Genomic DNA, 12,941 nt, shown 5'->3' with positions numbered 1-12,941 from the left:
TCTTTATAGATCCCTAGGGTGGGGAGACCAAAGGTACTCAGGAATGATGCTTCAAAAGATCATAATAATAATGATGACATTAAAGACAGTGTCCATGAATTTGACTCTTACTACATGCCAGGTATCAAGAACAGTATTCAAACATATTTCACAACCAGGACAACCCAACCAGTCAGAGTGGATGCTAGCTGCAGATAACCAGCACAGCTATACCAATGTCTACCAGCTGAACATCAGTCCTGCACGGCATATCTGTCAATCAATGAAACCCCTCAGCAGGCTAGGAGGCAGTAATGTGAGCCCATTTAACAGATGCAGAAGTGGAAGCTCAGAGAGAAAAATATCACTTAGAGAAGAGATAAGCAGATCTGGGCTTTGCTGAGTCTTGAACTTGTTTGCTTACTGCCCATTTTGTGTATCTACATACTTATTTGCATCTATTATGAGAATATTTGCTTTACTTATTAAACTGTGATTTTTCTCATTCTTTACATTTCGAAAAAATTAAAACCTAGAGTAAAGTTAAAAGAATAGTTTACTGAACACATACACCCTTCAACTAGATTCATGAAATTATCTGTTGCCCTCCCTCTCTCAGAAACACACACACACACACACACACACACACACACACTTACACATACACCGAGTCATCTGTTCCATAATGACATTTCAGTCGATGGAACACGTACATGATGGTGGTTTTGTAAGATTATAAAGGAGCTAAAAACTTTCTATTGCCCAGTGGTGTCTTTACCATTGTAACGCTGTACTGCAATATATTACTCAAGTTTTTGTGGTGATGCTGATGTAAAAAACCTACTGCACTTCCAGTCATATGCAAGTGTAGCACACACACCCTCCTACAAAGGCATGTCTATAGTTTCTTGTCTTCGGACATGTAAGAATTGGAGGCTCAGAAATGTGGACTTGGAGAAATCCGGGGCCAACTTTGTGCTCACAGGCTCGACATCAACCATGCCACATAGAAGAAAAAAATGAAAAAATATTTTACAAAAGTATAGCATATACAATTATGTACAGTATGTAATAATAATAAATGACTGTAACTGATTTATATATTTATTATACCATACTTCTTGTCACTATTTTTTAGTGTACTCCTTCTACTTAGAGTTTTTAAAAGTTAACCATAAAATAGCTGCAGGCAGCTCCTTCAGGAGGTATTCCAGAAAAAAGCATTGTTATCATGGGAGATGACAGCTCCATGCATGTTATTCCCCCTGAAGACCTTCCAGTGGGACAAGATATGGGGGTGGAAAACAGTGACGTTGAGAATCCTGACCCTGTGTAGGCCTAAGATAATGTATATATTTGTGTTTTTGTTTTTAACAAAAAAAAAGTTTTAAGAAGTTTTAAAAATTCATAGAATAAGGATATAAAGAAAGAAAGTGGCTGGATGCAGTGGCTCACGCTAGCATGTTGGAAGACTAAGGCAGGAGGATCACTTGAGGCCAGGAGTTCAAGACCAGACTGGGCAACATATGAGACCCTGTCTCTACGAAAAATAAAAATAGCCTGGCATGGTGGCGTGCAACTGTAGTCCTAGCTACTTGGGAGGCTGACGTGGGAGGATCACTTGAGTCCAGGAGTTTGAGGCTGCATTGAGCTATGATTGTGCTACTGCATTCCAACCTGGACATCAGAGTAAGATCCTATTTCTTATACATAATATATTAATATATAATATAATAATACATATTATGTAAAAATATATTTCCTATATAATATTTTGATTATACATTATAATATATTATAAGACATTATACATTACATGTTAATATATAATATTTATGTGTATATATACACCTATGTGTGTGTATATAAACACACATATATTTTGTATAGCTATACAATGTGTTTTTGTTTTAAGCTAAGTGTTATTACAAAAAAGGCAAAAAGTTTTTAAAAACTAAAAACATTTATAAAGTAAAAAAGTGGCAGCAAACTAAGGTTAATCTATTATTAAAGAAAGAAAAGTAAAAACTAAAAAATTGAGTATAACCTGTGTGTACAGTGTTTACAAAGTCTATAGTAGTGTTTAGTAATGACCTAGGTCTTCATGCTCACTCACCACTCACTCACTGACCCACCCAGAGCAACTTTCAGTCCCGCAAGCTTCATTCAATGCAAGTGCCCTATACAGGTTTACCCTTTGTTTTTCATATTGTATGTTTACTGTATCTTTTCTATATTTAGATGCACAAGTACTTACCATTGTGTTACAATTGCCCACAGTATTCAGCACGGTAACATGGTGTACAGGTTTGTAGCCTAAGAACTACATACGCTCAGTCATATCCCCATCGTTAAATGACACGTACTGCATACATACACATATTTTTTATTCCATTTATAAGTAAGTTGAAACTACCATGACAGTTCATCCCTAACTACTGCTTCCAAATTACACTGATCACACAGCACCACACATAATCCTGTTCCTGAAGCCCATGAAAGGTCTTCCTTTACCGCCCAGCCAGAAGTGACCACACCTGTGCTCCTAGACGTGCTCCAGATGCCTGTTGCTCACCTACGCCCCCTAATGGGAAACTCCTCACCTACAACCCTGTTGATGGGAGCCCATCCCCTGACAGAGGGACCAGGGAGATCTCTGTCCTACAGGGATCCCAGCCACCAGCTGGCAAGGGCCTGTGATTTGGGTGGGATAAGTCAATCAGACTGTTCCTCTTAGCAACTTCAACTGAGAGGAGGCATCGTTTCTGGGGAGTTACAGGCACTAGAACTTAAAAGCTCAGGTGGACTCAGGAGCTACTGTAAAGGTTGCAGTCATGAGCAACCAAAAGGAAGATGAAACAGCTGCACAAATGTAATTTAAAAATGTTTATAATAATAACAACTAATATTTATTGAGCATATAGTATGTGCTAAGCATAGAACAATTATCAACTCATTTTATATTGCCAATGGCAGTATATACATTATCATCTCACCTGTTGAGATTAAGGCACAGAGAAGCAAAGTAACTTACCTGGGGACACACAGCAAGCAACTGGAAGAGCCTATTTTTCTTACCACCATCCTGTTGGTTCCTGGTATGCAGCTTGCCCTTCCTGAGGCCTACTGTTCTGCTTTCTCTAGACTCCCAAGAGATCTTTTGGCATCTTACAGCAAAGCCTCAGTTTTACTGGAGGTAATCAGAAAGGGTTTCTGTTGGTTCCAATCAAAAGAAGCCTGACTGAAGCACCTAGACTTAGCTGGGACTGGGTTTCCTCAAGATTAACACTCACTCTCACCATTCTGACCGATTGCCTGCAAGTTTGCAAAGGGAGACTCACAATTTCTGGGGAGCTGAGAATGAGGCACAGAGACTAGTTATACATAAGCCATTATCAATAATTTTATATGCACACACTCTGTTGGATGGCTTCCTTATTCAGATGTCACTTTCGCTTCCTTTTATAAATGCAAAAGAAAATTATCGGGGCTCTTACACTTGCACTGGTGACCTTACACAACATAACCCAATTTCCCAGAAAAGAAAAGGACTTGAATTTTCCCACCACTAAGCTTTTCAGGGAACTAAAGCTTGCTTGATTAGGGAGAGACTTTTTTTTTCTTTTTCTTTTTTTACTGTACTCAGGTAACCAACTTTTAGAAAATTAGCATTCTTCAAAGTACAGATAACGCAAATGACAGCAAACATAATTGAATGTCTCTCTGATGATTTAGGAGGTACTTCTGAATGTCACTCCCCTTTATTCAAGACTGTAAAAAAAATCTGTCTAATAAAATTAAAATTTTACATTTGCTTGTTAGAGCCTTCTGGGTGTTACATGGTTGTGGGACTAAGTCCAAACATAAATGTCACATCTAGTTTCTTGGGCTGTTTACCAAAATCATCTGAGTCACATTGAATGGTGAAAGAAGACACTCAGCCCACTGTCTGGGGTCAGTCTACTGATCCTACAGTAGAATGCCACTTCCAAGCTGGTCGTATGCCTAGACTGGCTCCTTTAAACAGTGGGATATTAGCACTGAATTCCAAGGGAGTTGAAGAGAACCATAATATTTTCATATTTGGGAGATGACAATTCCCATCAAGCAGAGGAATTTGAAGATTCATAGTTTGTATGTCACATTTGTTACACAGTGTCTTGTGCCTAGTAAGTGCTCAGTAAATGGTAAATGGTAAATTCTCATAGTAGGAAAATGTATTAGAGCTTGAGAGAAGCCAAAAATTTATTCTTCTGGGTAGCTCTTAAATATTCCAACTTGCATTAGTTTTCCTAGCAGATGGAAAATCTATTTTACTTCACATTGTTCCTTTTCAGAGAACAATTCGAGTCTCTCTTAGTGGATGGAGAAAGATGCAGAGAGAAGCAAGAAGAATGAAGGAGACTAGAAGCTGTAGGTTCAAGGAAGCTTTGGTACCACAAAAATTCACAGGACCGGAGGGCAAAAGCCTTGGGTTTGTGTCCTTACTCTTTTCAGCCAGCTCTTGGAAGTGACGCCTTCCACTATTGGACATGGCTTGGTGTTATGAACTGTTTTAATGAAAACCACATCTGTTCCTTTTTCAACTTTCTCCACTAGCTTATTTTTTTATTTATCCGGTGTTTATAAGGCATCTACTGTGAGCCTGAAACTGCTCTTGTTGCTGAAGAAATACCACCAGGAAATGAATCAGACCTAGATCTGCCTTCACAAAACCTTTCAAAGAAGTGCAGAGTTATGACAGGAAATCATGATGACCTCATCTAGTCTTGGGGGTAGAAGGGAGGAAGTTCAGGGAAGGCTTCCTGGAGGAAGTGACATTTAATCTGAGACCTGGAAGATAAGAAGTTAGCATTCAAGTTTTTCCTTGAGGAGCAACACAGAAAAAATGTTCCACCTTTCAAATGTGAGGTTAGCTCTCTAGCCTCCTTTCTTAGCACTGTCCTATGCTGTCACTCTACTCTGACCACAGTGGTCCACACTGAGGACTCATCTCCCATAATAACCTTCTCTTTCCTCAGAGCACGTAATTCTAGGCCCTTTATCATCCTAGCTGACCCCACTATCAACAGGCTTCATTTTGCCAAAACTTATAAAAAGGTGATTCATCTTCATTAATTTTTATCCTTGAACTCCCTACCAAGTGAACCAAGGATGAAAAATTATACATTGATGGCAACAACAACAACAAAAAAATCAGAGTTTTCTTATATACACAAGGATCCACATCAGGAGTGCTTTTCTTTCTATTTGGAAGTGTTTCTAGAAATTGAATTATATGCCAAGTAATGAGCCAGATACTGAGAATAAGATGATTTCATGCAAGTCAGCTTCCCCAGGAAGCAGAAGCCGGGAGAGACTTAGGAATTCAAAGGGGTGACTGGGGAGTTATACATGCAAAAAGGAAAGGGAGGAAGCTGAACTGAGCAGGAGGAGACATCAGACACAACTGCGGACCTGATAAAGTCTCTACTAGCCAAACGGGGCTCTGGAATAAGCACTGCCCATTAGAGGAGGGACCCATTGAGCAGAAATGAGCAGGTCTTGTACCATCCACCACCTTTCTGAGTTATAGATTAGGGGCTGTCTTGAGAATAGCATGCCCTCACCTCTCATCATCTTGCTCAATCATTGGCCAGGGGTTCTCCTGAGAATACTGTAATCTTAGTTTAAAAATTGAGGCAAATACTGATTAAGCAAATAGCTGTAGGTTGTCAGTTAGCCTCGCCTCACTCATTGAAACTGGGCAATGAGTCCTTTCTTGAAGGAAGATCTAAACAGTACGTCTCCACATCTGCCACAAGGGTACACAAAAATGAAAAGATTGCTGCCCTGTGGAAGCCTGTAGCCTGGGGAGACAGACTCTGAGCTGCTAATTACACAACAAATATTTTAGTAATGATTATAATTTTTTTAAAGAAAGCATTCTTGTACATTGAAAACTACAAAGCACTGTTATAAAAAAATTAAAAAAGATCTAAAGAAATGGAAACATACCCCATGTTCATGGATTGGAACACTTCATATTGTTAAGGTGGCAGTACTCACAACCTAATCTACAGATTCAATGAAGTTGCTACCAAAATTCCAGCTGCCTTTATTGCAGAAATGGACAAGTTGACCATAAAATTCATATGAAATTGCAAGATACCCCAAATACCCAAAACAAACTTACAAAAGAAAAACAAAGTTGGAGGATGTTCACTTCCCAATTCCAAAATTGACAGCAAAGTTACAATGAGCAGAACAATGTGGTGCTGGATATGATAGACACATAGATCAAAGGAACAGAATTGGAAGTGCAGAAATAAGCCCTTGTGTCTATAATCAACTATTTTCAACAAGAGTACTAATAACATTCTATGGAGGAAAGAATAATCTTTTCAACATATGGTCCTAAGACAAACACACAGACACACGCAAAAGAATGAAGTTTAGAACCCTACCTAAGACATATACAAAAATCAACTCAAAAGTGATCAGAGACCTAATTGAAAAGAGGAAGTCAACTTGTTCCTGTTTGCAGATGACACGATTGTATATTTAGAAAACCCCATTGTCTCAGCCCAAAATTTCCTTAAGCTGATAAGCAACTTCAGCAAAGTATCAGGATACAAAATTAATGTGCAAAAATCACAAGCATTCCTATACACCAATAACAGACAAACAGAGAGCCAAATCATGAGTGAACTCCCATTCACAATTGCTTCAAAGAGAATAAAATACCTAGGAATCCAACTTAAAAGGGATGTAAAGGACCTCTTCAAGGAGAACTACAAACCACTGCTCAACGAAATAAAAGAGGACACAAGCAATGGAAGAACATTCCGTGCTCATGGATAGGAAGAATCAATATCATGAAAATGACCATACTGCCCAAGGTGATTTATAGATTCAATGCCATCCCCATCAAGCTACCAATGACTTTCTTCACAGAATTGGAAAAAACTACTTTAAAGTTCACATGGAACCAAAAAAGCGCCCGCATTGCCAAGACAATCCTAAGCAAAAAGAACAAAGCTGGAGGCATCATGCTACCTGACTTCAAACTATACTACAAGGCTACAGTAACAAAAACAGCATGGTACTGGTACCAAAACAGAGATATAGACCAATGGAACAGAACAGAGGCTTCAGAAATAACACCACACATCTACAACCATCTGATCTTTGACAAACCTGACAAAAACAAGAAATAGGGAAAGGATTCCCTATTTAATAAATGGTGCTGGGAAAACTGGCTATCCATATGTGGAAAGCTGAAACTGGATCCCTTCCTTACACTTTATACAAAAATTAATTCAAGACGGATTAAAGGCTTAAATGTTAGACATGACTAAAACACCAAAAGCAATGGCAACAAAAGCCAAAATAGACAAATGGGATCTAATTAAACTAAAGAGCTTCTGCACAGCAAAAGAAACTACCATCAGAGTGAACAGGCAACCTACAGAATGGGAGAAAATTTTTGCAATCTACCCATCTGACAAAGGGCTAATATCCAGAATCTACAAAGAACTCAAACACAATTACAAGAAAAAAACAAATAACCCCATCAAAAAGTGGGCAAAGGATATGAACAGACACTTCTCAAAAGAAGACATCTAGGCAGCCAACAGATAAATGAAAAAATGGTCACCATCACTGGTCATCAGAGAAATGCAAATCAAAACCACAATGAGATACCATCTCACACCAGTTATAATGAAAATCATTAAAAAGTCAGGAAACCACAGGTGCTGGAGAGGATGTGGAGAAATAGGAACACTTTTACACTGTTGGTGGGACTGTAAACTAGTTCAACCATTGTGGAAAACAGTGTGGCGATTCTTCAAGGATCTAGAACTAGAAATACCATTTGACTCAGCCATCCCATTACTGGGTATATACCTAAAGGATTATAAATCATGCTGCTATAAAGACACATGCACACGTATGCTTATTGCAGCACTATTCACAATAGCAAAGACTTGGAACCAACCCAAATGTCCATCAATGATAGACTGGATTAAGAAAATGTGGCACATTTACACCATGGAATACTATGCAGCCATAAAAAGGATGAGTTCATGTCCTTTGCAGGGACATGGATGAAGCTGGAAACCATCATTCTCAGCAAACTATTGCAAGGACAGAAAACCAAACACTGCATGTTCTCACTCATAGGTGGGAATTGAACAATGAGATCACTTGGACACAGGGCAGGGAACATCACATACCAGGGCCGGTCGGGAGGTTAGGGGCTGGAGGAGGGATAGCATTAGGAGAAATACCTAACGTACATGACGAGTTGATGGGTGCTGCAAACCAACAGGGCACATGTATACCTATGTATCAAACCTGCACATTGTGCACATGTACCCTAGATCTTAAAGTGTGTGTGTGTGTATATATATATATATATACACACACATATAAACGATCAGTGACCTAAATGTAAAAGTTAACTCATAAAACTCTTAGAAGGAACCATACATGTAAATCTTCATGACCGGTTTAGGCAACACTTTCGTAAATATGGAAACAATAACACAAGCAACAAAAGAAAAAATTAAGTAAATTGAACTTCATCAAAATTAAAACCTTTCATGCATCAAAGGATACTATCAAAAAAGTGAAAATGGGTGGCTGGGCACAGTAGTTCACACCTGTAGTCCCAGCTACTTGGGAGGCTGAGACAGGATAATTGCTTGAACCCAGGAGGCAGAGGCTTCAGTGAGCCAGGTTTATGCCACTGCACTCTAGCCTGAGCGACAGAGTGAGATCCTGTATCAAAAAAAATAATAATCATAATAAAAAATGAAAAGGCAACCCATAGAATTGCATAAAATATTTGCAAATCACATAACTGATAAGAGTACGGTATCTAGATGATACAAGTCTTGTAACTCAAAAAAACAAAAACAAAAACAAAAACCAGAAAACCAAACAACCCAATTTTAAAGTGGGAGAAAGAATTGAATAGACATTTCTCCAAAGAAGATATATAAATGGCACTAAGCACATGGAAAGATGCTTAACGTCATTAGTTACTAGGCAAATGCAAATGAAAACCAGAGATATCACTTCCCACCCACTAGGATGGCTACAAAAAAAAAAAAAAAAGGAAATTATTAACTGTTGGTGAAGATGTGGAAAAATTAGAACCCTTGTACTCAAGAAGTCAAAGAACTACCATATGACGCAGAAATTCTATTCCTAGCTATACACCTAAGAGAATTAGAAACATGTTCAAACAGAAGTTTGTGCACAAATGTTCATAGCAGTATTATTTCTGATAGGTAAAAACTAGAAATGCTCCAAATGTTCATCAGTGGATGAACGGATAAACAAAATGTGGTATTTCCATACAATGGAGTATTATTTAGCCATAAAAAAGAATGAAGCGCTAACACATCCCACAACATGGATTAACTGTGAAAATATTTTGCTAAGTAAAAAAACCCAGTCACAAAAGGCCACATATTATATAATTCTATTTATATGAAATGTCCAGAATAAGCAAATCCATAGAGATAGAAAGTAGATTAGTGCTTGCCAGAGGCTGGGGAGAGGGAATGGGGAGTGACTGTTTAATGAGTACAGGATATCTTTTTGGGGTGATGAAAATGTTCTGGAATTGGATAGTGGTGATGGTTGCAGAGCATTGTGAATATACAATAAACCACTGAATGATATACTTTAAAATGGTTTAAAAAGCAAATTTTGTGTTATGTAGAAAAAAGTGAAGGAGAAAGAAGAGGTGCAGGGTGTGGTGAGAACAATCTAATAGGAGAGCCCTGCCTGATCTGGAACAGTCATGGAAGACTTAAAGATAAATGGCTTTTAAAAAATTATTCTCAAGGCCCATCTCCAACTTTCAGGGGTTATCTTGCCCCGACTGCTGGGGCTTTGATAACCCAGGTTCCAGGGGTGGATGATGTAGGTGAAGATCCCCGACAAGGTCATTTTCTCTCCCCAACTGAAGAGAAGGAAGAAAGAGCTGGGGGAGGAGAGGAAATTGTGTACAGGCATCACTTAGGAGGAAGACAGAGAGACAAGAAAACATTATTTTCTTCCTTTTGTCTCCAAAGCCAGGTGACAGAGAATGGAAATGGGGAATGTAGATCAAAATGTAATTTTCCCTTACAAGCTGCAGTGAGGCCAGGGGCTAGGGGGTGGCCTGCCCTGGGGAGCTGCTCACACGGCAATAACTCACCAGCAGCTCTGCACAAAAGCAGTGCTTATTAAAGGTCAAATGGAGCCAGCAGGGGGATAGTCGGGGGAGGGTTGATGGAAGCAATAAAGGGACACAAGAGAGACAGGGGGCCATTGGGAAGGGCTGATTCTGATTAAGAATTTGTCCCAAGCAAGGCAGAGGTCAGCCATTCAAGTCAGGAGGTAATGCCCCTGACACCCACCAGGGACCCCTGGGCTGGAAAATGCTGCCTTTGTCTTTATGAACCAAGAATTTCCCTGGCCCCATGCAAAAATCAATAATGAATCAATGAAACACTGGCTTGTATAAGAAACAATTATCAGCAAGCCAGAAAAACAGCATTGGGAGCCCTCTGCCTCTGCTCACCTACAAGGTGGATGGGGAGGTGGCTAAACTCTCAGAGGTCAGATAGCTGAGGAATGACCTAACCACCCAGGTGCCCAGGACTGGTTAATTCACCACCACCATCATCATCATCATCATCATCAACATCATGTAACTTCTACTACCTGTCAAACATTCTGCAGAGCTCACAATCTTACTGAATTTTCTCAACAACCCACAAGTGCTGTTATTATTCTCATTTTATAGTCAGGAATACTAAGGCTTAGAGAGCTAAGTCATCTGCTCAATAGCACTTAGCTACTGAAAAGGCGGAGTTAGGGCATGACACCAATCTATCCAACCCCAAACCCTGAGCTCTAACTATAATAATAAACGGCCTCTCACAATAATCAAGTGACTACTGAATGCCTACTATGTGCCTGGCCACGAATGCACTGCTGGGATTTGGGCTGAGTCTTTTTTTTCCCCCTCAGAGCCTCAGAGTTCTAATTGATCCCATGGGGAGTTATCCCTGATGCTCCTGTCTAGGAGGGAAGCTCAGAGAATCAAGTCATACTCAGAGCTTCATTTGGTTATCCAGATGAATATGCATTTAGAAAATGGGACCTCTGTGCACCTAAGAGGCTGTCCCTCTCACTGTCTTTCCTCTCTCTGACATGCCTAGTATGCAGGACAATGCCGGAACAGACAGGTTCCCAGCCAAGACCAGAACAGAACCTGGTGTGGGAAACAAAGCGTGAAGGCCACAAGATGAGGAAATGGGGGTGAGAAAATGTGGCTGAGTGGATGACAACGCAATGCAGGCCTTAGATGGGCGGGGCCCAAACTGTCAGGCTTCTGACACTTCCCTTTGAAGGGACATACAACAACCCCTTGCTAATTGGTCTTGCCTCTGAGACGCTTGGGTTCTGTATTTTTAACATGTGCACACCAGTTTTTAAGTTTTTTTTTTTAAACACTTGGTGATATGGTTTGGATATTTGTCCCTGCCCAAACCTCATGTTGAATTGTCATCTCCAGTGCTATAGGTGGGGCCTGGTGGGAGGTGTCTGCGTCATGGAGGCGAATTCTTCATGGCTTGGTGCTGTCTTCGCAGTCGTGAGTTATGAGATCTGGTGATTTTAAAGTGTGTGGCACCTCTCCCCCTGACACTCTCTCTCTTGCTCTTGCTTTTGCCATGTGACATGCCTGTTCTCCCTTCACCTTCTGCCATGGTTGAAAGCTCCCTGAGGCTTCACTGGAAGCCAGGAGATGCTAGTATGATGCTCTTTGTAAAGCCTACAGAACCATAGCCAATTAAACCTCTTTTCTTTACTTTTTTCTTTTTTTTTGAGACAGAGTCTTGCCCTGTCACCCAGGTTGGAATGGAGTGGTGCAATCTTCGCTCAATGCAACCTCTGCCTCCCAGGTTCAAGCTAGTCTCCTGCCACAGCCTCCTAAGTAGCTGGGATTATAGGCTCCTGCCACCACATCCGGCTAATTTTTGAATTTTGGTAGGGATGGGGTTTCACCATGTTGGCCATGCTGGTCTCGAACTCCTGACCTCAGGTGATCTAGCCATCTCGACCTCCCAAAGTGCTGGGATTACAGGCATGAGTCACCATGCCTGGCCTAAACCTCTCCTCTTTATAAATTACCCAGTCTCAGGTAGTGCTTTATAGCAATGCAAGAATTGCCTAATTCACTTGGGTTGCCAGTAAGGGCTGCTTGGAAATCCTGAGAAGCACCTACCTTCTCAGAACACAGGCTGCAGAAATGTTTTCTTTTTCGAACAGTGGAAGAAAGCAACTCGGGAGGTGAAGAGGCAGTAGAGAGAATTGGGAAATCTTTTGTGTGTGAGCATGCGTGTGTGTTACCATAATAGGTTTTTAAGATTAGAAAGTTCTAGAACTTGTATTCATTTTGATATTTATTTATTTATTTATTGAGACAGGAGTCTCGCTCTGTGCCCAGGCTGGAGTGCAGTGACAAAATCTCAGCTTACTGCAACCTCTGCCTCCTAGGTTGAAGCTATTCTCCTGCCTCAGCCTCCCGAGTAGGTGGGACTACAGGCGTGTGCCATCATGCTTGGCTAATTTTTGTATTTTTAGTAGATATGGGATTTCTCCATGTTGGCCAGGCTGGTCCTGAACTCCTGACCTCAAGTGATCCACCCACCTCTGCCTCCCAAAGTGCTGGGATTACAGGTGTGAGCCACCACACCTGGCCTATTTTGACTTTTACATACCGGTAGGTAATGCCATGTTGTTTGTTTCCTCCTGACCCAGTAACATCTGTAAGTCTCGATCTTGCACACAGCAGTTTTGCTGAGGTAACGGATGCTTCTGGTGCTCAAGTCACATCCCCTCTGCTCTCCCCTGACTGTGGCACACTGACACCATCCCACCTGAAGCATCCTTCCAGAACCCAGAACCTCTCT

The 12,941-nt window shown here is 40.6% G+C and overlaps 1 non-coding gene across 1 annotated transcript; it reads left to right on the top strand.

The window, feature by feature from the left end:
• The first annotated feature begins 858 nt into the window (after nucleotides 1-858).
• LOC126931904 (small nucleolar RNA SNORA38) lies at nucleotides 859-989 on the top strand. The gene has a single exon (XR_007718012.1). It is a non-coding gene; the product is annotated as a small nucleolar RNA SNORA38 (small nucleolar RNA).
• The last annotated feature ends 11,952 nt before the right edge of the window (nucleotides 990-12,941 follow it).

This window comes from Macaca thibetana, chromosome 11 (genome assembly GCF_024542745.1).
Source record: "Macaca thibetana thibetana isolate TM-01 chromosome 11, ASM2454274v1, whole genome shotgun sequence".
Lineage (NCBI taxonomy): Eukaryota > Metazoa > Chordata > Mammalia > Primates > Cercopithecidae > Macaca > Macaca thibetana.
This window is presented reverse-complemented; position numbering and strand designations above follow the sequence as displayed.